At 40.1% G+C, this 26,911-nt stretch overlaps 1 protein-coding gene across 1 annotated transcript in view; it reads right to left on the bottom strand.

The window, feature by feature from the left end:
* Positions 1 to 26,911, bottom strand: part of LOC132132674 (phospholipid phosphatase-related protein type 1-like) — a 124,849-nt gene that overhangs the window by 79,864 nt on the left and 18,074 nt on the right. The gene's annotated exons all lie outside the window — the stretch shown is intronic.

Genomic DNA, 26,911 nt, shown 5'->3' with positions numbered 1-26,911 from the left:
CTTGTTAAATCATCTAAACCAACAACATGTATGTTAGACCCTATACCATCTAAGCTCCTAATAGAGGTGCTTCCAGAAGTCATAGATCCTCTTCTGACTATTATTAATTCCTCATTGTCATTAGGATATGTCCCCAAAACCTTCAAACTGGCTGTTATTAAGCCTCTCATCAAAAAACCACAGCTTGACCCCAAAGAACTAGTTAATTATAGACCAATCTCGAATCTCCCTTTTCTGTCCAAGATACTAGAAAAGGTGGTATCCTCACAATTATATTCCTTCTTAGAGAAAAATGGTATATGTGAGGATTTCCAGTCAGGATTTAGACCGTATCATAGTACTGAGACTGCTCTCCTTAGAGTTACAAATGATCTGCTCTTATCATCTGATCGTGGGTGTATCTCTCTATTAGTTTTATTGGATCTTAGTGCTGCGTTTGACACAATTGACCACAAAATTCTTTTGCATAGACTTGAACACTTTGTTCGCATCAGTGAAAGTGCATTAGCATGGTTTAAATCGTACTTATATGACCGCCATCAGTTCGTAGCAGTGAATGAAGATGTATCCTATCGATCACAAGTGCAGTATGGAGTACCTCAAGGCTCAGTACTAGGGCCGCTACTCTTCACGCGCTATATGTTACCCTTGGGAGATATCATCAGGAAACATGGTGTTAGCTTTCACTGTTATGCTGATGATACTCAACTCTATATTTCTTCGCAACCCGGTGAAACACACCAATTTGAAAAACTAATGGATTGCTTAGTCGATATAAAAAACTGGATGACAAGTAATTTCTTACTGCTAAATTCTGAAAAAACAGAGGTGTTAATTATAGGACCTAAAAACTCCGCTTGTAATAACCTAGAACACTGTCTAAGACTTTGATGGTTGCTCTGTCAATTCTTCGTCATCAGTTAGGAACCTAGGTGTGCTATTTGATCGCAATCTTTCCTTAGAAAGCAACGTTTCTAGCATTTGTAAAACTGCATTTTTCCATCTCAAAAATATATCTAAATTACGGCCTATGCTCTCAATGTCAAATGCAGAAATGTTTCCATGCTTTTATGACCTCAAGGTTAGATTATTGTAATGCTTTATTGGGTGGTTGTTCTGCACGCTTAGTAAACAAACTACAGCTAGTCCAAAATGCAGCAGCAAGAGTTCTTACTAGAACCAGGAAGTATGACCATATTAGCCCGGTCCTGTCAACACTGCACTGGCTCCCTATCAAGCATTGTATAGATTTTAAAATATTGCTTATTACCTATAAAGCCCTGAATGGTTTAGCACCTCAGTATTTGAATGAGCTCCTTTTACATTATAATCCTCTACGTCCGCTACGTTCTCAAAACTCAGGCAATTTGATAATACCTAGAATATCAAAATCAACTGCGGGCGGCAGATCCTTTTCCTATTTGGCGCCTAAACTCTGGAATAACCTACCTAACATTGTTCGGGAGGCAGACACACTCTTGCAGTTTAAATCTAGATTAAAGACCCATCTCTTTAACCTGGCATACACATAACATACTAATATGCTTTTATTATCCAAATCCGTTAAAGGATTTTTAGGCTGCATTAATTAGGTAAACCGGAACCGGAAACACTTCCCATAACACCCTATGTACTTGCTACATCATTAGAAGAATGGCATCTACGCTAATATTTGTCTGTTTCTCTTTTGTTCCGAGGTCACCGTGGCCACCAGATCCAGTCTGTGTCCAGATCAGAGGGTCACTGCAGTCACCCGGATCCAGTATGTATCCAGACCTGATGCTGGATCAGCACCTAGAAAGGACCTCTACATCCCTGAAAGACAGCGGAGACCAGGACAACTAGAGCCCCAGATACAGATCCCCTGTAAAGACCTTGTCTCAAAGGAGCACCAGGACAAGACCACAGGAAACAGATGATTCTTCTGCACAATCTGACTTTGCTGCAGCCTGGAATTGAACTACTGGTTTCGTCTGGTCAGAGGAGAACTGGCCCCCCAACTGAGCCTGGTTTCTCCCAAGGTTTTTTTCTCCATTCTGTCACCGATGGAGTTTCGGTTCCTTGCCGCTGTCGCCTCTGGCTTGCTTAGTTGGGGACACTTCATCTACAGCGATATCGTTGACTTGATTGCAAATAAATGCACAGACACTATTTAATTGAACAGAGATGACATAACTGAATTCAATAATGAACTGCCTTTAACTATCATTTTTTCATTATTGACACTGTTTTCCTAATGAATGTTGTTCAGTTGCTTTGACGCAATGTATTTTGTTTAAAGCGCTATATAAATAAAGGTGACTTTGACTTTGACTTTAAAGCACGGAATAAACAACACGAATGAACATCAGAAGGTATCTTATTTCAATTGCAGAAAGATGTCAGTGCACACCATTTTTCTAGTTTAAGTCCACCAATGTAAAAGGGGTCATATGATGTTACTAAAAATAAAATTATGTTGTGTATTTGGTTTATTGTGTTTATGTGGTTCAAGGTTCAAAAAGTGGGGCACAACAATACAATCCTGCTTAGGGCACCCATTTGGCCAGCAGCGGCCCTGTTCTTCATGCACCAAGAGCTTGTAACACTCAAAAGAGAAAGGTAAATTTGTAATTGCATCATATGACCCCCTTAATCTACTCTCCTGTCGAAATTCTTTGTCAAACGAAATGGTGAATTTGGCATTATGATTGGTCAGATCGCCTGTCAATCAAACTACCTGCAAAGTGTCAGTTGGCATCTGCAAACAAAGAATGCAAAAGCTTTTCTGTTCACTTCTAAAAATCTTCCTTACAGAGAACAAACACAGTTTTGTTTTGTAGCAGTAATGTCTTCCTTCTTCGGCTGTTCTTTGAAAAACTAGAGTCCCTGTTACTCATCTAGCTGGTGCTAAAGTAGGGCTGGACAATAATTCAATATCAATATGTATCTCTATATAATTTTTTCAATAACGGTGAAATAAGTTTTTAAACAAATTTCTGATAATTCGATATAAATTACCAGTGTTTCCCATACATTGATTTGTTTGTAGTGTTTGACTTCGTAGAATAAATATGAGCACTGCACGTTTCAAAATCAAAACACGTCGCGGGTGTTTTATATGAATGTATCTCTGAAGGGATCCAACTGTCTTCAGAAAAGTTTCAATGAAATTTTCATTTTATCTGATAAAGAAGCGTTCAGGAGCGGAGCTGATTTGATTACAGCCGTTACTGGAGAAACCGCTAGTTCTACCGCTCTCACAGCGCCTCCTGCTGGCAGACAATCAGTTTGCATCTTCTCCCAGCAACATTTTTTTTCTCTGCAGCAGCTCAGAGTACTTTTCATACTCTTTATACTGCTAAAGCACATTTGGTTTAATCTATAAGAATAATCAGCTTACACTACCAGTCAAAAGTTTTTGAACAGTAAGATTTTTAATGTTTTTAAAAGTTTTTTTTTCTTTTTTTTTTTTATAAAATGCTTTTAAAGAATTCTTCTGCTCACCAAGCCTGCATTTATTTGATCAAAAGAACAGCAAAACAGTTTTAATTTTGAAATACTTTTACTATTTAAAATAACTGCTTTATTTCAAAATGTAGTTTATTCCTGAGATCAAGCTAAATTTTCAGCATCTTTACTCCAGTCTTCAGTGTCACATCATCCAGAATTAATTCTAATATGCTGATTTGTTGTTTATCAATATTTAAAACAGTTGAGTACATTTTTATTTCAGGATTCTTTTATGAATAGAAAGATCCAAAGATCAGCATTTATCTGAAATAAAAAGCTTTTGTAGCATTACACACTATTCCATTCAAAAGCTTTGAGTCAGCATGATTTTTGAGGGGGGGGGGGGGGGGGGGGGGTTATATAATTTTTTATTTAGCAAGGATGCTTAAAATTGATCAAATGTGATGACAATGAAATTTATAAAGTTACAAGTTCTATTTCAGATAAATACTGTTCTTCTGAACTTTCTATTCATCAAAGAAACCTGAAAAAAAAACTACACTGTTGTTTTCAACATAATAATAAATTATTTTTGAGCAGCAAATCAGAACATTAGAATGATTTCTATATAATGATGCTAAAAATATAGCTTTGAAATCACAGGAATATATTACAATTAAAATATTTCAAAATATAAAACACTTATTTTAAATAGTAAAAATATTTCAGAATGTTTCTGTCTTTGCTGTATTTCGGATCAAATAAATGCAGGCTTGGTGAGCAGAAGATATATATATTTTTTTTAAACATTTAAAATCTTACTGTTCAAAAATCTTTGGCTGGCAATGTACTGTATATTAGCCTATAGTTTGACGTTAAAGATATTAATATTAATTAGGTGAGTCTGAGATGACTGTTACAGTGATTTCACATTTATTTTTTGTATGAAGGCTAAATACAATAAAAAGCTGAACATTAACTTATTTGTGCATGATTCATAACACTACTTCTACTAGCAAACTGATGCTTTTGTAGGTCCAACACTTTGGTCAATGCGAGGGTCTTGGCAACACTTGCCACTTGGTCATTGCTCCACATCTACAGGTGGATCTCAATAAATTAGAATGTCATGGAAAAGTTCATTTATTTCAATAATTCAACTCAAATTGTGAAACTAATGTATTAAATTCAATACATTCAGACTGAAGCAGTTTAAGTCTTTGGTTCTTTTAATTGTGATGAAAAGTTAAAAGATAAAATGTTCACATTTAACCCACCAATTCACTCATCTCAACAAATTAGAATATGGTGACATGCCAATCAGCTAATCAACTCAAAACACCTGCAAAGGTTTCTTGAGCCTTCAAAATGGTCTCTCAGTTTGGTTCACTAGGCTACACAATTATGGGGAAGACTGCTGATCTGACAGTTATCCAGAAGACAATCACTGACACTCTCCACAAGGAGGGTAAGCCTCAAACAATCATTGTTAAAAATAGCTAGCTGTTCACAGAGTGCTGTATCCAAGCATGTTAACAGAATTTGAGTTGAAGGAAAAAGTGTGGAAGAAAAAGATGCACAATCAACCGAGAGAACCACAGCCTCATGATGATTGTCAAGCAAAATTTGAGTGAACTTCACAAGGAATGGACTGAGGCTGGGGTCAAGGCATCCAGAGCCACAACACACAGATGTGTCAAAGAATTTGCCTACAGTTGTCATATTCCTCTTGTTAAGCCACTCCTGAACCACAGACAAGAGGCATCTTACCTGGGCTGAGGAGAAGAAGAACTGGACTGTTGCCCAGTGGTCCTGAGTCCTCTTTTCAGATGAGAGCAAGTTTTGTATTTCATTTGGAAAACAAGGTCCTACAGTCTGCAGGAAGTGTGGAGAAGCTCATAGCCCAAGTTGCTTGAAGTCCAGTGTTAAGTTTCTACAGTCTGTGATGATTTGGGGTGCAATGTCATCTGCTGGTGTTGGTCCATTTTGTTTTTTGAAAACCAAAGTCACTGCACACGTTTACCAACAAATTTTGAAGCACTTTCATGCTTCCTTCTGCTGACCAGCTTTTTACAGATGCTGATTTCATTTTCCAGGAGGATTTGGCACCTTCCCACACTGCCAAAAGCACCAAAAGTTTGTTAAATGACCATGGTGTTGGTGTGCTTGACTGGCCAGCAAACTCACCAGACCTGAACCCCAGACAGAATCTATGGGCTATTGTCAAGAGGAAAATGGGACCAATAGCTGAAGGCCACGGTCAAAGAAACCTGGGCTTCCATACCACCTCCACAGTGCCACAAACTGATCACCTCCATGCCAAGCCAAGTTGAGGCAAAAGTAGCCCCTACCAAGTATAATTTTTTTTGTTGTTTTTAGTCTTATGAAGTATTCAAATTTGTTGAGAAGTGAATTGGTGGGTTTTGTTAAATGTGAGCCAAAATTATTACAATTAAAAGAACCAAAGACTTCGGTCTGTGTGCACTAAAATTATTTAATACATGAGTTTCACAATTTAAGTTAAATTACTGAAATAAATGAACTTTCCCATTACATTCTGATTTATTGAGATGCACCTGTAGCAGGTCTGGGATGTACAGTACATTTATGCTAATACAGATTAGTTTAAAACCCTTCCTTCCTGCTACTGTAGCATCAGTATTCAGATTCTGTCCCTGGGTGCACATTGTCAAATTGTTAACAGCTTACAAAGCACCTGAAATCTCTTTCCTGAAGAGGCAAAACTGTGCACAAGAGTAAAAAAAAAAAAAAAAAACTGTATTTTACAAATTGAGGAATAGACTTTCTCCACACTTCAATCAGACTGACCTCTGAGACACCAATGTGATATAAATTTAGGCTGCAAAACAGATCTTATTAACACTTAAATTATTTGAATGGATATTGTTTGTGTAACTATAATAACTCATCTTATTGTCATTCTTGAAAATTAGGGCCCTATTATTTCCACGATGCAGAAAACGCGGACAGAATCACGGAATCCAGTCATAAAAACGTTTTTTTACAGTTTAACGCGGAATGTCACAGTATTTGCCAAATTTTTAATGAATTAATCAAAAGTTGGTCATTCCACTTACATCAAATAGTGATATGGACTAATATCTGTAAATATTAAGCCGGAAAAGTCTATTTAAATATGAATCCTGCATGTTCTGCGTGTCTGTGTTACTGAATGGCGCAGAAGCGTGACTTCGTTTATTACACACGGAAGCGCGCGTGACGCTCGTGGTGATTTCAGCGTCTGCTTTCTCTCTAGATAAGGACGTGACACATGAGGAACATCTCCAGAACTGCTCTGAGAGTCACTTCATAAGCATTTGACCGTTTGATTTGAGTAAAACTAGCATCATCACATACACAGAACTGTAAAGGTATTCACGTCAACCCGTCAAAATAAAAGTCCGGTTTAATTTAAAGACAAGTGAAACATTTTTTTTAAATCACACAACATTTCTTCCATGTTTTATTTTTAGTAGTAAATCCCCTTTGTTTACCAAAAAAATAAAGTTTGCTTAATTTTCAATAATTAAAAGATAAATTAAATGAATGTTTCATGCCTTCATTTGATAACCAGAAAAATGCAAATACATTTCATAAGGCTATTTTAAGAAAAAAAATTATAAATGCAAGTTGTTTTTATGCTTTTAAATAATTAGACATGCTAAAACACAGAATTAGGTAACAATAAAATATACGGTGAATAAAAGATAAAACATTTCATAGGTCCATAAATATGTGATTTTTGTAAAACGTTTAATAAATTGATGTGAAAATGTATAAGTTTTATGATTTTAATGAATTAGACAAACTTTTTGATTAATACAATTTAATTTAACCATGAAAAAGGAGTGGAGAAATATTAAAATGGAAAAAACGGAATTTGGAAAAAAAAAATAAAACAGAATTTGGGAAAAAAATAAAACTGATTTCATAGGGCCCTAGAAAATTTTTCTTGAGAAAGTGAAAAAGTATCCAGTTATTGGTTACACTTCAACTGAACACTGTGCTATGAATATCTGGCCTCTCTATCGACATATCTGGCTGGAACATACAATTGCATGTTACTTGCAGAGTTCAAGGGAAGCCCATGGTTGCCAGTGAACATTACAGAGCAGACCCTTCATTCTACAGCAAGACCCACTGACAGCAAGAAGAAAGTCCTACGTATAGGAACAACAAGTCATCTAAGGAAGTTAATAGCATATTCCCATTTTTGACTAGAGCATGGTGCTACAAGAAACAAGCCTGTCAAAGAGGCCATCTAAAACGTCTAAGGTAGGGAATTCAAAGCAGAACTGTATCCTGTGGATTTCTATGACTCAGGAACAGCTGCTTTAATTTGACAAATTCCGTGACATTCCACGTTAAACAGTAAATTCCGTTTTTATGACTAGATTCCGCGATTCCCTCCACATTTTCTGCATCGTGGAAATCATAGGGCCCTACAGTAGACATCTGCATGCTGTTTTCGCCCTACGCCTTAAAACCGAAGTATCTCCATATAATGGAGTTGTACTTTTTTTTTTTTACTTTTTTTGAGACTAGTTCTGTACATGCGAGGGGAGGGGGGACAAAATCAAGGAGGCGTGGGGCGAGCGAGCGGGGCGAGCACAGCACAGAGAAGGCAAACAAGCAAAGTGGCGGAATCAGATTTAAATATAAACAATATATCGATATATACGATATGTCAAAATCCATATCGTGTTTAAAAAATATCTCGATATATTTTAAATATCGAGATATCACCCACCCCAATGTGAAATATTTAAAGTTCGAGGCATAGAATCTTTAAAGGAATACTCCACCCCAAAAGGAAAATTTTGTAATTAATCACTTACCCCCAAGTTACCCCAAACCCATAAAAGCTTAGTTCATCTTCGTAACACAATTTAAGATATTTTGGATGAAAACCAGGAGACTGTCGCATAGACTGCCAAGTAGAGCTGAAACAACGAATCGATTTAATCGATTAAAATCGATTATTAAAATAGTTGTCAACTAATTTAGTCATCGATTCGTTGCTAAATAACTTTTATTTGCCGTAAGCGGCTCATTTCGTGCATATTTCAAATCTGCGGTGACCAAAGTGTGGCAGTAATGAGCCACCGGAGGTTTTACTCAGCCAGTACAACAGGAGAAGTAGCGAATAGCCAATAGCTGGCCTCGTTTTGTCACGTGCTTCCCGAACAGCGTCTCTGCAGCATTCAGCAGGATGTGGGAGTATTACTTTGAGCCTTCAAAAAAGAAGAGTAACCTGTAAACTCTGCACTACGGAACTGTTTAAGGGGACGTTCACATATCGCGTCTTTTGCGCGCTCAAGTTCGTTATTTCCAACACCGCATCGAGTTAAAACATTTCAACTTTTCAGAATGCAGCAAGCGCACCGCGGGTCATGTGACAAGAACTAACCAATCAGCTTCATCCTTTCCCGTAACAAGGTTAAAAGCTCAGTCAAGATGAAAGGAACAGCTGATCATAGTTGTATATGGATTTCCATTTCGAAATAAATTTAGTAGCAGAGCTACTGCAAGCGATTTTTTGAGCTGCAAATCCATTTATACTTTGCTGAAATTTCCGCGTCTTCAAGGAGAGAGCACGTCATGGTTGCTTATCAAAGGCAGACGCCTCAGGGGCGCCACTGCACGAGCGCTTTGGAAAGGAGGAGAAAGTGGCGCGCCTAGCGTTTTCCACGCGTTTTTAGGCACGATATGTGAACGGCCCCTAAGACTTTCATTTGTGCAGATTCTCCAGTACAATGTTGTTTGCAAATGTTTAGTCGTAAAAGCTGATAACATTGCTTTTTAACAGTTAACATTTAAAGCTTTACAAACATGTTCTGTGATCAGTTTGTCGTTTACCAGTTCAAAATTCAGTCGTGCAGCCTAATTATGACTGAATGAGAGAGATAAATGTTTAAAGATATTTGAAATACACTTTTTTTCTAAGTATTCACTGCTCTTTTTCACACAGCAGGTTTTTTGTGTGTGTCCAATTTTTTTTTCTGGACAACCTTCTGATGGATTTTACTTTAAATTGTGAGTTCCATTCAGGTTTCATGCCATTGGCACTTTTTTCGAAGGATTGTTTACAATTTCACAGCAAAAGCTATAAAGCTGTTTTCCAGTAAATAATAAAATACAATGCACTGCAATTTTATTCTGTTTTATCCTTATTCTTCATGAAAACATGTTCTGAAAGATTCCTTAATAAGCTTTGTCCGGGATGTTAAACTACTTTAGGAGCTCTAAGGACTGCCATGGTGAAAACATTTGATATCTCCTTGTGAAATTAGCTAGAGTATGGGTCAGTGTTCTGATTGCAGAAGAGTTCGACAAAGGATTACTAACACAATAAAACAACTCCAGGTATATTTTTAATGAGGATATGACAATGCAAAATGGTTAAAATCTCTTAAAAATCTATGCTGAAGGATAAAGACCATTTATTAATAATTTACTTGGGGAAAAAATGGAAAAAACTAAAATATAAGCACATAAACCGATTAATCGATTAATCGATTATCAAAATAATCGTTAGTTGCAGCCCTACTGCCAAGTAAGTTAAACTGTCAATAGGGGTGCACCGATCAAGATGGGCCGATCAAATGCGCATCTCGTCAGTAAAGCCGGTTCTCTAATCAGCGGTAAATTCCATCAGGTGCGTGATTCCACATAGAGCAGCTGTTACTACACAGAGCTGTTGTTAACTGACTAGCTGCGCAAGTCCACGTTCATTATCAGAAAAGTATGAAAAGCATCGTCAGAATAGTCCATCTGCCATCAGTGGTTCAACTGTAACATTATGAAGCGATGTGAATACTGTTTGAATGCAAATAAAACAAATGTAGTAGGGTTGTGCCGATAGACGATAGTATCATCGGCACATTTAATGGCTGGTAGACGGGGGGGGTATTAGGACTGCCTATGCATAGGGCCCGGGATCTTGTGCAGCGCCACTGCTCCATTCCATCCATTGTTGGGGTAACACATTACAAGTAATGTGAGTTATGTAATCAGAATACTTTTTTCAAGTAACTAGTAAAGTGATGTATTACTTTTACAATTCAGTTATACTTTGATTTCACATGTATTGACTTGCAGCTCTCCTGTCCTCATGTTAAGAGAAATCAGGAGTAGGTGTGTGCGCTGTGTGAGCACGATGCTTATTGTGTTCTATACTACATAAGAACATTTGGCATTTACTCAACTCACTTGAACAAAAACAGATACATTATTCCTCAAATGAAAAACAGTGAAAAGCAAACTCAGAATATGATGCAAACCTGAAATAATACCTGAAATAATAATATAAAAAATAATCAATGTTAAATTGCACAAATATACCGTATTTTCCGGACTATAAGTCGCACTTTTTTTCATAGTTTGGCTGGTCCTGCGACTTATAGTCAGGTGCGACTTATTTATCAAACTTAATTTGACGTGAACCAAGAGAAATGAACTAAGAGACATGAACCAAGAGAAAACATTACCGTCTACAGAGGGCGCTCTATGCTGCTCAGTGCTCCTGTAGTCTACACTGAAAACAGAGTGCCCTCTCGCAGCTAAAGACGGTAATGTTTTCTTTTGTTTCTTGGTTCTAACTAAATGAGACTTACGTATGTTTTTTTCCTCATCATGACCTATTTTTGGACTGATGCGACTTATACTCAGGTGTGACTTATAGTCCGAAAAATACGGTACTTTATATATTTAATCTCATTTTATTAACCCATCTTTACTGCTGACCTTCAGTGATCCAATTCAACCATACTAAGCAAAATTGACTTTAGATAAAAATAGTATTTGTGTTTCCATTTCTTTTTGTTTTGTGATGGAGAAGAAAGTGTTGAACTTGTCCTATTCTTTGTGCAATCCAGAATGGCAGTACAGCTGAAAGGTTTGTTTGATCTTTTTGAATTTACACTCCCTTCAGCCTAAGGCTTATTCATTTCACTTTTTGGTGTGAAAGGGCTTTTTACACTTGCCAAAAATAGACAAGCAAAACAAGCAAGCCAAGTCCAGAAGAGAAAAAGTAATGCAAAAGTAATGTAATTACTACTTTGCATAAAAAGTAAATGTAAGTAACAAATTCGTTTTTTAGGGAATATTATTGTAATGCATTACTTTTAGAAGTAACTTTCCCCAACAAATCTCTGAACAGGCAGAGCTTACAAGCATCAAAGCCATGCTGTGTTCAAGACACATCTTCACTGGGCAGGACACATCTCCAGGATGAACAACTTCCATCTACTCAAGACTGCGCTGCATGGTGTACTCGCCACTGGCAATCAAGTCAGAGGAGCACAGAAAAAGCGGTTCAAGGACTCTACAGCAAGACCCACTGACAGGTTATTATGGTAAGAGTCCACTCTATAGCCTCGGAACGTGAATCCTGGAGACACATCATTCACAAGGCTGTATATTGCTTCAAGAAAGTGTGCAGGGTTGATCTCGAAGACAGAAAGTCAGACAAAGGAATAACTGTTTAACATTTTTGTCTTAAATGTCAAACCACTTTTGATATAGTTTTTGATTAAATAATTTGATAACCATGCAAATTATTTGTAAAAGAATCAAACTTATAGATAAGAATGTTTAAACATGCGGTCACATTTGCAAAATGCTGTGGCCAAAAAGGTCCATGGTCTATTGTAAACAGTGTAGTGACATATGAAGCACAATTTACACAGAAGTCAAACCAAGCAGCTTTCTACTGGTCAACTCAAATCTATTGCAAATTTGTGACATAGCATTTGTGAAATAGCTGCATACGTTCAAAAATTATAAATGTGACAGCACCTTAAGAGATGAAAACTAATCAGCATCACACCTTGCATAGAAATAAAACACACACAGAGACACTAAACAATCTAAACTTAGATCAAATGTGCCATAATACTGCAGGAAATGTTCTTCTTTTCTTTAAATTGTCTTCAACTTTATTATACAAAGCCTTAGTTTGGATCCATAGAGGAAAGAGTATAAAGAACAAGATTTTTGAATTTTTTTAAGGAAATATGAGTTGCACTTGCCTGAGCCAAACTCAGCAATGATGCTAGGGTATTGTGGGTGTTTGGTAGGGCATTGCTAGGTTTTTACTTACTGGCACTGTGGCCCAAGTCAAAAGAGTCCACCCACAAGTAAGATATTCTGGTCTCTATGGCTTGGGGTCTTTTCTTGAGTGTTAACATATGAGATTTTATGCTTTATCATCCATAATACAAAGTGCTTAGTATTAGGATTAGTAATAGAACCCCTCTCCTCAACAAACCACACAATCATTCATGTATGTAGCACAAACAGTGCAGGATTTTATTCACTAAAGTAATTATTAATTACCTAGGATTTTCAAAAAAAAACAAAAAAAAACAAGTATGAGCAATAATGCTTGCCTTGGCGAACACCACTAATTATTCTAAAACTATCCACTGACTAAGCTCTCAAAAAGGAGTAAAAACAGCTAGCTTGGTTTATTTTATCCTTTGGGAAAAACAAAACAGAGAAGCCACACAAATATGACATACTCAAATACTACATGACAAAAACATCCTGTTTGCATGAAATATGCAGGAATGTGTGGGAAATACTCAGGTTGGGGTTGTTTGTAGGGCTGCACAATTAATTGAATTTGGCAATTTGGCACAATTTGGCAGAAGCAGTTATTGTCATGCGTATCTTTCAGTGAAGCACAGTTCTGTTATCAGCAGTAACTATCCATCCAAAGGCCAGAGGGCGCTTTCGCGCTGAAAATTCAAATGTGCCCCATAGGGTTGTGCCGATAGATGATAGAATCTTGTATCAATGATAGTCAGAGATATCAATGGAAGCAGATGTCTCCGTCGATAGTCAAGACAATATTAGGATCATTCTCCTATTAATGTATTAAATTATAATTATAATAACTATTATTATTTTTATTAGTCGGCCTATTATAATTCGGCTATCAAACTGCCCAGCTATTTCACATCAGCACCGCATTTCACACACTCACTCACTCTCTCACACACACACACACACACACACACACACACACATGCGCACGCGCAAAAGAGGATTAGAGCCCGTTCTTGCTGAAGAAGTTGTAACGCTTTGACTCGGATAACTCGTTAAATCCATGAAATGAAAAAGATCCAAAACGAGGAGTTGGTGTTGGTGGCGTTACAAATAAAGTAAAGACAAAATAATAACAAGGCGACAGAGCGAATTTATCATCCCTAGTGGTTCTCACGTAGTCCTTCTACGTAGGACTATGTGAGAACCACTACGGGTGATAAGTTCACTCTGCCGCCTTGTTATTATTTTCATGCACTCCGTAATATAATGTGATGCATGCAAAATACATAGTTTTGGCTGTTACAAAGTCTCCATCCACAAACAGACACACATCGTCTGCAGATATAAGGTATTTCATTGCACTTTAACAAGTAATCTGAACGGCCCGTATGTGTACAATTTTTCAAAACGAGTCCTCACTAACTGAGTTTAATGCCACAGTTATGTTAGAATGCATCTCATTGTTGATTCTGTGGCGGTGCGTCGGTCTCGTCATGAGGCGCGCAGTTCACGAGCGCTGTATGACTGATGCATTAGTTCAGTTCAACTTTACTCCAAATATATGAACTTACCTGTTTTCAATACTTTATATTTAACGTGTTCTTTTATGTCTAATATTAGTGTTAAACTGCTGGACTTTAAATGAAATCTACTAGGGGTGTAACGGTACGCAAAAATCATGGTTCAGTACGTACCTCGGTTTTAAAGTCACGGTTTGGTTCATTTCGGTACAGTAAGGGAAAGAAATGCAAACATTAAACTACAGGTTGCAAGTTCTCCACTAAATGAAATACTCTCAGTCTCAAACCAATATCACATAATAAAATCTCGTACCGTTACACCCCTAAGATCTACTATTTATTTTCACCATTGACTGATCTTGCAGAACATTCAAATTGATAACTTCCATGCGCAGATGCGTCAAATTTGTCACCGGATGCGCGATATGACCGTTGCGTCCGACCACATATGAACTAGCTGTTTTAAATACAGTATTTTTTTTAATTTAACGTTAGTTTATCAGTATGTTTGAAAGTGTATTTTTTCGATTATTCGTGATTCCACAGGCTTTCTCTCGCGCACCCCGCGCAGTTTAAAACACCAAATAGTTATGCTATGACAAGAACAAAGAGTCTCTCACTTGCTCCACCCATGGATGATAACATTGTGTATCGTCGATCTCACTGGCTGACGATATGACGATCTGAAAAATTACAATATTGCCCAACACTAATGCCCCAAAGAAGAAATCCAGGAAATGCCTATCGCTGCAGCTGAATAAACAGAAGGCAAGGCAAGGCTTTATCACTGCTAAGAATACAATGAAACATTGTGTGACTTAATTAATCTGTTTAAGAAGCCACATTATCAGAAGGATTTACTTTAACCCTTATGCCTTGTTGGGGACGTTTTCGTCCACTAGGGGATAAAGTTGAGTCTTATTTTGGCAACAACTTTCTCTGTGTTTCAGCTAATGGAATGATTTGAAATTTTTCAAAAACTTAATAATACACTGTGGGCAAATTCACTACACTTTCATTATGTTCTGTATGAAAACATCCACTAAATTAAACTGCTGTAAAAATTTATCAGATAAATATTCTTCTCTAATTTTTTTTAGAAATTCTGTTAATCAACCTCAGTCCTGATCAAAACTACCAAATGTTGAAAAAAAATCCAAGATTTTAACTCTTTAATTACCAAGTTCATAAACGATGTCACTTATTTGGGGGGGGGGGGGGGGGGAAACACACAAAATGACATATTTTCAATATAAAAAGTGATTGTGGACTGGATATTTTTTTACCTTTTATCAGTCTTGGGCATGTCAAAGATTAGTAACAAGATTGGCTTTGATGCATTGTTAGTTTTTGTGCAGCATTAGATTTATTTATTTTTTCTCCATTTGTTGTTGGTGGCTGTTTTTGCCCCATTGACTTCCATTATAAACACATTTTTTGATTGCAAAGCCATGACACCATATAATCATGCATTCTTGATTGTTTGTGGTTTTCCCTTTTGGGAAGAGGTCAAATTTGATATTTTTACAGTTGATCACTAGGTGGGACCAATAACCCTTTAGATAGGCCTGTGCAAAAAAAGGCTTAGTTTCTCGCTTGTATATGGAGTTATATGGAGTATAACAGCAAATTATATTGTTTGTGTGTGTGTGAGATTCTTGATTGTTGGTGGTTTTCCCTGTTGGGAAGAGGTAACATTTGTTATTTTTTATAGTTGATCACTAGGTGGGACCATAAACCCTTTAGATAAGCCTGTGCAAAAAAAGGCTTAGTTTCTGGCTTGTATGGAGTTATATGGAGTATAACAGCAAATTATAGTGTGTGTGAGAGAAAGAGAGAGAGAGAGAATGTGAGAGAGACCTTTGTGCACTTACCTTGATGTATCTGAAAAAATCCAAATATGCACCTCAGCTCTCAGAACTACATGGAGTAAACAATAAAAAGAAGTGTGTTTATGCATCTGCTGCCTTTTGATGGTGAAAAGTACGGATGGCCTATGTGTAAGAATGCTTGTCTTTTCTTGATGGTAAAGCCAGTAAAACCTTAAAATCCTGTAAAAAAAAACTACTTTGCATCAGATTTATGAACATAATGTATTATGAACCAAAATGCAATACCAACTTCAAATAAGCCGCAGCTAGCTGGAGGGGTCAAGCTGCATAATCATTTCTAAAACTTTGGTACAAGTCAGGCCCTTTCTCGTGTTGCTTGCTGCTCTTCTCACCATCAAATGACCAGCAGGATGGCATGCAACTGTTTAAATCCACATACTTTGCTTTTGTTTAGTCTATACTTATCACCACCATTAAAAGGCAGCAGGTGCATAAATACACTTTTGTTTACTCCATGTAGTTCTGAGAGCTGAGGTGTACATTTTGATTTTCTCAAATACATCAAGATAAGTGCGCAACGGTCTTTCTCACACACTCTGTCTCTCTCTCTCTCACACTAGGGCTGCACGATATTGGGAAAAAATGACATTGCGATATTTTATTTCTCTGCGATATATATTGCGATATGAAATCTAATCAAATTTTTTCTTACAAACAAAAATGGGGTGAGCTCACTTACAGTCTCATTTTAAATGATTTAAACATCGACACCATCGTGTCATTTGATTAATATGCGAGAGGGAGAGAGAACAAGACAGCGCTCGAGTTGTTTGAAGACGGTCTCTCTCTCTCTCTCTCTCTCTCTCTCTCTCTCGAGCGCGCTCTCTCTCTCTCTCTGTCTCGTGCTCTCTCGCGCGCTCTCTCTCTCTCTCTTTCTGCCCTGTCAAAACTTTCACTCTATGATGGTTAAGCTGTGCAATTAATCCGCGAATCACATTAGTCAAGGGCCGGGGAGCAGCTGGCCCGTACAGTTAATGAATAACGGATCAGCTACGACAACCTACATCGCCACATCCTGTGATGTGACTATCGTGGATTCGTACATCACGATATCGAATCTTAAACGACACATCGTGCAGCCCTATCTCACACACATACATACATACCCACACACACACAATATAATATGCTGTTATACTCCATATAGCTTCACATACAAGTCAGAAACTAAGCTTTTTTTGCACAGGCCTATCTAAAGGGTTAATGGTCCCACCTAGTGATCAACTGTAAAAATAACAAATTTTACCACTTCCCAACAGGGAAAACCACAAACAACCGAGAATGCATGATTATATGGTGTCATGGCTTTGCAATCAAAAAGTGTCGTTATAATCGAAGTCAATGGGGCAAAAACAGCCACCAACAACAAATGAGGGGAAAAAAAATGTAAATCTAATGCTGCACAAAAACTAAAAATGCATCAAAGCCAATGTTGTTACTAATCTTTGACATGTCCAAGACTGTGATAAAAGGTAAAAAAAAATCCAGCCACAATTACTTTAATATTGAAAATATGTCATTTTGTTTGTTTTTTTCCCCCAAATCAGTGACATCATTTATGAACTTGGCAATTAAAGGGTTAAAATCTTGGATTTAAAAAAAATATTTGGTAGCTTTGATCAGGACTGAGGTTGATTAATAGATTTATGCAAAATAAATATTTATCTGATACATTTTTACAGCAGTTTAATTGACTGGATGTTTTCATCCCGAACATAATGAAAGGGTAGTGAATTTGAACAATGCAAAAGGGTTCAACAGTCGACTGACGTGATGGAGTGTATTTGGAGTTAAAACATGTTATTAAATGTGGTATTTTCACATGCTCTCAGATGGAGCAGCATTTACCACACAGCCATAGTTCAGAGAAGACACGCAAACAGCTGTCAATATTGTGAACAATTTAATCGATTTCATAATCCTACAATTATATCGTCTGCGATTACGCAAACGATTTTGCATAGCTTGTCAGAGGACTATGACTCTGTGTAGTAAATGCTGTTCCACCTGAAAGCAGGCGATGGAGATTAACTGCTAATCACAGTACCGGCTTTACTCACTAAATGAGCATGACAATCGTGATTAATCTCATTGGATTAATTGTGCAGCCCTAGTTATTTGCCACTGAGGTTTAGATGAGATAAAGCCCTTCTGGCTGTGTCCATCCAAGCCAGGACAGTATCTCTCCTGCTGGCATATCTGAGCTTGAGATCCAAGCGCTGCCCCGAGGGAATGGCTGTGACATATCTCCAAAACAACATCTCTCCGACTGCCATCAGTGTAATGTGATACCAGTCAGAAGCCACTAATGGACTCGGGGTTCATGAGACCCAGCTCATGATAAATGATGAAGGATCAAGTGTGAAGTGAAAAAAAAAGTGACGTGACATTCAGCCAAGTATGGTGACCCATACTCAGAATTTGTGCTCTGCATTTAACCCATCCGAAGTGCACACACACAGAGCAGTGATAACACACACACACTGTGAACACACACCCGGAGCAGTGGGCAGCCATTTATGCTGCGACGCCCGGGGAGCAGTTGGGGGTTCGATGCCTTGCTCAAGGGCACCTAAGTCGTGGTATTGAAGGTGGAGAGAGAACTGTACATGCACTCCCCCCACCCACAATTCCTGCCGGCCCGGGACTCGAACTCACAACCTTTCGATTGGGAGTCCGACTCTCTAACCATTAGGCCACGACTTCCCCTTAACTGGTACACACAGACTCTATTTCTAAGGGTTCATAAGTAGAAACTCTTTAGAGAAACTCAAATAGTGTTCCTTACACAAAGAATACTTTAGACACTATTGATTTCAATAGTTGATAAGCTAATCGGCATGATACCCTTTGCTTAAAGTGTAACTAAACCCCTGGTCAGAGCCTGACTCCACCCACTGGCAATATTAGAAAAATGTTGAAAAGTGGGCAGAGCACAACGGAGATAGAGGGGACGAACCGAGGGTGGGGCTGAGCAGGTGGGGCGTGAACCTGAGACCTGCAGTGACGGATTAATTGACATCTTCTGTCGGAGTCGCTAAAATGGAGAGTGACTGTAGCGACGCAAGTAGCTTTGCAACAGAGCGTTCATCTGAAGTAGAGGACTTTTCTCCCCCACCTTTACTTGAAGTGGAGGATGTCGAGGTGTCTGTGGACACAGGGCCAGGGCCTGAGCTCAAACTGCGGTCTTAACTCTCGCATCCCGATCGACGCTGCGTCACTTTTCAGCATGAGCTGTGTGGAGAAGCAAATTTCCACCTCCATTGCGTTGGAGAAGCAATCCTGCGTAAAATGCAGTTTGCACACTCCAGCTCTAGGCGGGAACTCGCGGTCTTCCAGGCCAAGTGCATGCAACCACTGGTGCCTAATTTTCAAGTTTGCTGGAAAACTATGCAGTCCAGCAGTGCTGTTGCGACCAGCAACACTACACCTACGTACCATCCTGACCACTGTACTAAATACAGATAAATCTACGGCAACTTGAAGCTTTCCTAACTGATGCAATACTATGCTACTAACTATGCTTCTAACAATACTAACGTTACACTAACAACTATGCTAATTAACTACATAGGCTACACGAAATAATCTAAAAAATTATATAAATGCTATGCTAAATAGATGCTATAATACTCTATCCTGGTCGTTTTCAATACTCGCAATTCCAACTCCGGACTCACTACAGTGATTTTGACGGAACAAGATGGTTTGGCAAGGGCGTGGTAGGTCGTACCAAGGGGCGTGGTGAGCTGGAAACCACTTACGTCACCTGCCACCGCAAACATCCAATAGGAAAAATCAACTGCAGAAGTCACCGTTCAACCTGAAGATGGCAGCACTCAGACGTTTTTGCACCATATTTTTTAGAATTAAAACACTTTATAATCAAAAATGTCAAAGAAGTTACTCAAATCAATGAACAGCACTAATAAAGCCCCATTCTTAGAGATCATTAAATAAAAAAAGTTGGTTTAGGGTGTAGTTACTCATTAAAGTCATCATGAAATGGAAATTCAGTTTATATTCTAAATGCATTTTACCCGTCTTGTACGAATCGTCTGTGCACATTTCACTAGTAATGTTTAATCAAAATGTCATAACCTTCCAATGAAACGACAGACTTGTCTTTGGTTTTGGACCACAGACTTCTCCAATCATTTAGTCTGCTTAAACCCTGCTCATTACATAAAATCAACTGCAAGCTCACAATTAACCCACATTTTTTCATAATACATTTCTTAACAGCACTTTTCAGTATTACTTATACTTAAAATTACTTGCCATCTTTTATGGTTTCCATGTAATTATTTTTTTGTTTTTGTTTTGTTTTTTAAACCAGTTAAGTGCAAACCCCACACACAGCGGATTTCATTGGTCAACTTAATCATGCAGCCATGCCAGTCAAAAACAGTTCCTCTTCTGGAACTCGAGCTGCGTCAAATGCGCTTTGGGGAACGCGCTTAGCGTGAGTGACTCTGAATATCGTGTGTAGAGATCGACCGATATGGGTTTTTCTATAGCCGATGCCGATGCCGATGTTTAGAGGTCAGGGTCAGCCGATGGCCGATATGTGCTGCCGATTTTTAGGGCCGATATCTTGAAGTTTTCCCCTTCATTTGCATGCTAAAATGTCACACTAATAATAAGTGGATGCACAACATTTCTAAACTTATAATCATTTATTGAGCACTGACTTGAACCATCTCTCGAATCTTAATTTTGTGCACTGCACGGTATTAAAATAAAAAATGTATCCAAAGTTAACCAAACAAATCAATAAACTGACCAAGTATTAAATATATAAAACAGGTAATATAATATATATATATATATATATATATATATATATATATATATATATATGTCAATCATTTACATAAAAGTAGAATTCAATTAAAGTTTGCTGGAACATAAATGTAAACTTAAATATACATTTAAATAAATAAATTTTTTGAAATAAAAATCAATTAAACTGAAAAATATAAAAAATTAAATATATAAAAAATAAATAACAGTAGTGCTGCAAACACACTAGCAACCAGCAACATTTGTGTTTGGTATAAATGATACAGAACATCTAAAGTGCATTCTAATTTCAAACTTAGGCCTACATCGCAGTCTGTTCATTATTAAAATAAAGTACAGTCAACCAAACATATAAAAGGTTACACTGGTCAGTTTAAATAGAGCGTAGTATACCGGTCCACTCTGCTGTTATGCACGTTTTTGCTCATGTGAAGAGGATGATTTTTTCCGTCTAGTTTACATTAAAAAAAAAAATATTATAGTTTAACGTTCAGATACATAGCGAATATGGAAACAATTGGATATGTGCAGAACGAGATGTGAGCAATAACCTCCAAATACATCTAGTCAAACCCGCTCGCTCGTCCTCGTATGGATCAGATAATTTTTCGGATCAGCAAAACAAAAAAAGAAAAAAGGCCAAGACAAATAAACATACGTTTCGTATTTTTTTTATTAACATTAAATTATTAAATTAAAATAGATGAAATCAACTTAAAGTGCACATGGCATAATATCTTCTTTTTAACATAATAGCCGGACTTCTCATCTCCCAGTCTGCTGTGATGGTGAGCAGTTATCGTCACAGAGCTCTCCACCCTTCTGTCGTGAGCGCAACAGAGGATGCTCGGGATAGTTCATCCACAACTTTATTTTTTCCTGTTCATAAAGATCGGGCACAATCTTTTCACTCTAACCTCTTTCCTTCATCATTATATCTGACAGGGAAGCCAAAATGCGCGGGGCGTTCAAGCTCCTCCGTTCCTCCGCTCGCCATGCGCCACTTTTTTCTTTTTTTTTCATAAATCAATCAGCGGGTCACATGTGTGCCGAACCGAAGATATTGATCCGAACGGATCATGGATCAATGATGATCCGTTGCACCACTACTATAGTGTCATTTGAAAACATAGCAGTTGCGTTTTAAAATACAACTACGAGCACCACGAAACCATTTAAAGAGGCGCATTCAGCGGTCTCCTTGATGGGAAACAGTCAACAAAGTAAAATGATCTCCAACGTATGGCGCGCTCTCTTAATTTTATCAAATGATCATAATTACATCTATTCATTTTACAGTCCTGCTACTAGCATTTTATTCATACTAAAACCCCTTTAATTCGGGTGAGAAAGCTTTTTTTCCCAAGTGGCTTTTGCACACAATAATAATACCGCTGCAGACACATTTTGCAGCATTAAGGCTATTAATTGATCGTTAATTTAAACGACGATCGATCATGGAAATTATAGAATATTGACATCCCTAAATACAAATGAGTTGGATGGAAACCTGTTTATTGTCTGCATCAAACCATGCTTCCGAACAAATGTCATTCACTGTTCTGGGCAGCTCCAGGACAGCTGTCTCTCCGAGCACGGTGCTGTCTGTGAGCGGGGCGGAGTAACGTAGCCCTCAATCACGCTGCAGTGTTTGTGAGAGCTGTCAACTTCTCCACCCCATTTACAGAATGAAATTCTCTGACTACCTTTATCTCCCAGGACTGTTGTTGAATCTTCCAAAAGTTTTGGCTTGGGGTCCTTCACATACGCAGCAGCACTTTCCACTGCAACAATAACACGGGGCTGCCCGCCTACGTGCCTGACTTTAAATCGGCGCTACTAAACACGGATATCGGCCGATGCAGATATATTAAAAAAGGACAAATATCGGCCTGATATATCGGTCGACCTCTAATCGTGTGTAATCAGTCCAATGGAAGAGCGTGACGTCACAGGTGGGGTGACGTAAGCTACCAGGAAGCTATAAAAGCACTGTGAGCGAATGTCGGTGCGGCTACTTCGTTCCCGGAGGGCCCTCTTCGAGGAGGGGGCCTTCGCCAGCGTTCCCAGCGGTGCTGGTCCTGCTTCTGCCGAGGCAGAACGGCGGCTGCACTCGTGGGGTTCGCAAGTGGATTTGGTGGAGGGAATGGAGACGGGCTAGTCCCTATCTCCTTCCACTTCCGCCAGATCCGGCGCCCAATCTCTGGAGTCGGAAGCACGCTCTGCGGTTCCTTCCACCCAGGGAGAGGGATCGACGCTCCGCCTCTCTTCCTCCGAGGAGGTCGATGTGGAGTAGGTCGACAGGGATTCACCACCCCATTCGCCACAATATGAGGAGCTCTTGGAGGTGGTTACTCGTGCGGTGGCCAAATTAAGTATTGAGTGGCCCGCCAGCGAAGCAAGCTTGATGAACGCTTCCTGCGCGCGAGTCAGCCAACTCCCAGACGGGGCCTTCCATTCTTTTCCGACCTGCATGATGAGATCGCCAGGTCGTGGAAAAGCCCATTCTCGGCCCGTCTCTACATCCCCTCGTCTGATTACTATGGAAATGTGGTGGGGATGGAAGAGCACGGCTATAGAGCGATGCCCCGGGTGGAACAGACGCTCGCGAGCTATCTGTCCCCCGGTGCGGCATCGTCTCTGAAGGCCCCTGCACTGCCCTCAAAACCACTCAGAACAACATCGGCTTTGGTGGGCAAAGGGTATGCGGCTGCAGGTCAGGCTGGTGCGTGTCTGCACAACATAGCGGTGTTACAGGCGTTAGGCTTGTGCGGTAATACGGTAATATGGTATACCGCGGGATCTACAAATAGCAACGGTATCAGTTTCAATACCCTCATACCGTCAATAAAAAAAAACAAAAAACAATGCACTTATATAGGAGACAAGGATTAAATATTAAATATAATTTATTTAATGCCTAAAAATGCGTATGCGTGGTTGTCTTCGCATGACAACGAGACAAGGAGAAATATTTACAAATTGTGCCCTCACAAAAAAAGATGATTCTGGGAATATATTGCAAAAAATAAAACAAAAAATAAAAAAAGCTGATGCAATGGCAGTCCCTGTGGGCATCGGCAACGTAGAGGACCGAGTCGGAGCTGAAATAACAGCCTACTGTTTGGAGCCAGTTACTCAAGGAGACCCACTTTTGTGGGCCGTGGAGAATCACAGAAAGTGACCGAATTAGGTTTTATTGTGGACATTTTTTCTTTTTTTTTTTATGGCAAGCAAAAATATGTCAAAATTCGAATATCATTTTTATTTATCGAATAATTAGAGCAGAACGAATATTCAAATGTTCGACTATCCGTGCACACCCCAAGTGATTTTATTGATTTGTGTGCACCTCTCTGCGCAAAAACTGTCCTGTATGTTTATGTTAATTTAATTCTGTTTGACTATTGCGATTTGTTGCTAATAAAAGTTGTTAATATTGTTGTGCATGTCATTTTGTTATTGTTTCAGTATTAGTGTTTGGTTTTCAGTTTCTGAATGGGTTAGGCACAAGCAAACAGTTTGGTGATGCTGTCTCAGCCTTACGTCATCATTTTTTAATTATTCAGGGTAATACCGTTTACCGAGGTAAAATAGGGAGGAGGTTTGACGGTATCAAAATTTGGATACCGGACAAGCCTAACAGGCGTACCAAGCCGACCTGCTTAAGGAGCTAGACGAGGGAGAGGAGATAAAGTCACATGATATATCTGAGTTAAGAAGGACCGCTGATCTCTCCCTCCGCGCCACCAAGGAGACTGCCCGAGTGATTGGGCGGTCCATGGCAGCTATGGTGGCCGCGGAGAGGCACTTATGGTTGACCCTTTCCGATATGAAAGAGCAGGACAGGGTCTGCCTCATGGACGCCCCGATTCAGCCGACTGACCTGTTCGGCGACGCAGTCAATTCTGTCGTCGACAGGTTTCAGGAGGCCCGAAACAAGCGGTGGCGTTCCATAAGTTTCTCCCTCGTCGCTCTCTCGGGGCATCTGGGCGGGAGATGCCCCAGCCGCACCCTAGCTCCTCGTATCGCGAGGCCCAGAAACGCTCACGGCCGAGGTCTTCTAAGCTTAAAGATCTTAGGGCAGTCATAGAAGCTAAGAAGTCCTTGGCCAAGAAACTATGATGGCAAAAGCCCAGGGTTTCAGAGGGCAGTCTCTGCTGGGGTAGAGCAGTACACACCGCAGTACACGGTGCCCGTCTCGCCTCAGCGCCCTCTGGGGGCCGATCTGCCAACCCTGCCAGTGACCCAGGGCGCAGCGGTCCCCAGCGAGCATCGGTCTCAGTATCCTCCGCCCGTGTGCGTAGCGGGACTGAGACGCTTGCCGCCCCTGCGGGGGCCTCTTACACCAGAGGTCAGTCTCGAGAGACTGATTCCCCTTAGTAGATTATGTAGCAGCGTTGAAACTACTGCCAAATGTATCTCAATGGGTCCTCCACATAGTAGAAAAAGGCTACCGTATTCAGATCGGCTCTGCGTCGCCAATATTCAACGGGGTCATCCCGACGATAGTCGGCCCCAGGCAGGGTCTGGTAATGGAACAGGAAGTGAAAACCCTATTAGAGAAGAAGGCCATCGAGGTGGTCCCTCCTCAAGACAGGGAGTCCGGAGTTTACAGCCGGTATTTCATAGTTCCAAAGAAGGATGGGGGCTGCGTCCGATTATAGACTTGAGGGTCTTAAATCGTTCAGTTATGAGATTGAAGTTCAAAATGCTCACAATCAAGCAATAGATCTCAAAGATGCATACTTCCACATATCCATCCTTCCACAACACAGGAAGTTTCTGAGGTTCACTTTCGGGAGCGAAGCTTACCAATATCGAGTACTTCCCCTCGGCCTTGCACTCTCACCCCGCACGTTCACAAAATGCAGGGCATCCGCATTCTCAACTATATCGACGATTGGTTGGTGAAGCAGATATGGAGAATATTTGGCAGGGCTCAAGTAGACCATTTTGCGACTCAAGAGACATCTCAATGTCCCCTTTGGTTCTCTCTAGTTCATCCAGCTCCTCTGGGACTGGACGCTATGGTACAGACCTGGCCGAGGCTTCGTCTGTACGCCTTTCCCCCTATTGCTCTGCTCCCGGGAGTTCTGGTGAGAGTACGCCGGGATGGGGTCCGTCTGTTGTTAGTAGCCCCGTTCTGGCCGGGCCGAGTATGGTTCGCAGACCTGGTCTCGCTCCTCGACGGCTCTCCATGGGAGATACCGATAAGGACAGACCTACTCTCACAGGCGCAGGGCGCGATAATTCACCCTCGCCCGGAGTTGTGGAAGCTGTGGTTGTGGCCCCTGAGGGGGCACAACTATTAGCAGCTGGTCTCTCAACCGAGGTTGTTGAGACCCTCCTCCAATCCAGAGCTCCCTCAACGAGGAAACTGTATGCCCTGAGGTGGAAACTCTTCACCTCATGGTGCAGAGACCGCCAGCTAGACCCAGCAAACTGCCCAGTTGGTACAGTTCTGGAGTTTCTACAGGCCAGGCTCTCTGCGGGGTTGACCCACTCCACGCTGAAGGTTTACGTGGCGGCCATTGCAGCCTACCACGCCCTTCTCGATGGCCATTCTTTGGGAAGACACCCCCTAGTTACACGTTTCCTCTGCGGTGCGCTGAGGCTGAGACCTCCAGTACGGTCCCGTATTCCCCCGTGGGACTTGGTTGTGGTGTTAGAGGCAATGTGCAAACCCCTGTTTGAACCCATTCAAGATATTTCAGACAGACATCTTACGCTTAAAACCTCCTTTCTGTTGGCTATCACCTCTCTGCGGAGAGTAGGAGATCTTCAGGCCCTCTCTGTGGCCCCCCTTATCTCGAGTTTGCACCTGGCATGACCAAAGCGTTCATATACCCTCGAGCGGGATATGTTCCTAAGGTTCCCTCTGTTACACCACGACTTGTAGTGCTGCAGGCCTTCTGTCCTCCTCCCTTTCGGGAGCCCGACCAAGCGAAGCTAAATTGTATGTGTCCAGTTCGAGCGCTGGACGCATACGTCCACCGAGCTGCCCTGTGGAGAAAAACTGACCAATTGCTTGTATGCTACGGTCCCCCCAAGAGGGGTTCTCCTGCTTCTAAGCAGACTATTAGTCATTGGATAGTCGAAGCTATCAACGCCACCTATGAGTCCTCTGGTCGTCCCCCGCTGTCAGGAGCCAAGGCTCACTCTACTCGGGGTATGGCGGCCTCC

This window comes from Carassius carassius, chromosome 49, assembly GCF_963082965.1.
Source record: "Carassius carassius chromosome 49, fCarCar2.1, whole genome shotgun sequence".
NCBI classification, from domain to species: domain Eukaryota; kingdom Metazoa; phylum Chordata; class Actinopteri; order Cypriniformes; family Cyprinidae; genus Carassius; species Carassius carassius.
This window is presented reverse-complemented; position numbering and strand designations above follow the sequence as displayed.